Genomic DNA, 1,582 nt, shown 5'->3' on the forward strand with positions numbered 1-1,582 from the left:
GTAGCAGCAGCAGTAGTTGTAATAGTAGTGGGATATTATTATTATTATTATTATTATTATTATTATTACTATTATTATTGTATATCTCATTCCACTCATCGGAGGGGATCACAGTCGATCATTCTCACCGGACGATGTAGGCAGTCATACGAAGCATAATCATTTTCGGGTTTGATACATTTAAGGGCATAGCTTACGTGTCTTCCACTACGCCCACGGAACGCAGACAAGGATGTGAGTAATTGACCAGTTTGTTTTGTTTGTTTTTTTGTCTATTGATTATTAGTAGGTGCACAGGCACGGAGTTTGTAACAGCACCAGGGCAGTCACCGGTGGCGTCATCCCCTGGCTTTTAGCTGGAGATTGGATGTAAGGGGGAAATTGTCTGACATCCTCATTCATGACTCACTCACCCAGGAAGGGGTTTAAACCGTTAGTCCATCCAACGTTTTGGAAAGGAAATCTCTCTCTCTCTCTCTCTCTCTCTCTCTCTCTCTCTCTTACACACACACACACACACACACACACACACACACACATTGCAGACTGATGTAGGTTAAGCTTGGACGAATACATCTTCAGTTAATAGGTCACTGACACTGTGATCTTATCTTGGCCGTGTTGACATACATAGGGGTCAAAACCACCATGACCCTGACATGGTTACGTGACCTCAATACAAGTCCACGAGACCCAAGGGCCACAAGGTCGTACCAAGGTCAGGAGTCAGTGTCATCACCATGACCCATTTAAAATCACCTTGACCTCTACTGGTCTCAGGACGTCGCGATCATGGAAACCCAATTAAAGGTCATCTTTGGGCTTTTACCGAGTAGCTGACACATTGACCCGATTATTCATGACCATGGCCAAATCAAGGGTTCCAGATCTGTTATTGACCTTGACAAGTTATTCGTGTCACTGTGACCCAGTTTGGGTCACTGTAGCCTTTCGCCACAATGACTTGGGCCCGGTGGATTGAGTGCTCGGTTGGTGACCGAGGGTTCTCAGTGGTGGGCTCGGTTCCCCCGAAGTTCAGTTACTCAAGGAGGCGTCACTACCTTCGGACAAATCCATATTCGTTACACATCTGCTGAGCAGATCCTTGACCAGCAGCATGACCCGGGGCGCTTAAAAAAAGACCCAGGATTTTTCTTAACATCCCTGGTCTGGGTGCTAGACCTTTGGATGTGATGACGACGGGCGCAATAGCCGAGTGGTTAAAGCGTTGCTTTCAATCTGGGGGTCCCGGATTCGAATCTCGGTAACGACGTCTGGTGGCTAAAGGGTGGAGATTTTTCCGATCTCCCAGGTCAACATATTATGTGCAGCGCATACCTGCTAGTGCCTGAACCCCCTTCGTGTGTATACGCAAGCAGAAGATCAAATACGCACGTTAAAGATCTTGTAATCCATGTCAGCGTTCGGTGGGTCATGGAAACAAGAACATACCCAGCATACACCCCCACCCCTACCCCCACCGCCATGGTTTGCTGGAATGTTTTATTTTCCCCTCCACTGTCGTCTTGGTTTTCTGTCCTTTCTGTTGTTTTCTGTTGTTTTCTGTTGTTGTTTTCTGTTG

Source organism: Babylonia areolata, chromosome 14, assembly GCF_041734735.1.
Source record: "Babylonia areolata isolate BAREFJ2019XMU chromosome 14, ASM4173473v1, whole genome shotgun sequence".
Taxonomy (NCBI): Eukaryota; Metazoa; Mollusca; class Gastropoda; order Neogastropoda; family Buccinidae; genus Babylonia; species Babylonia areolata.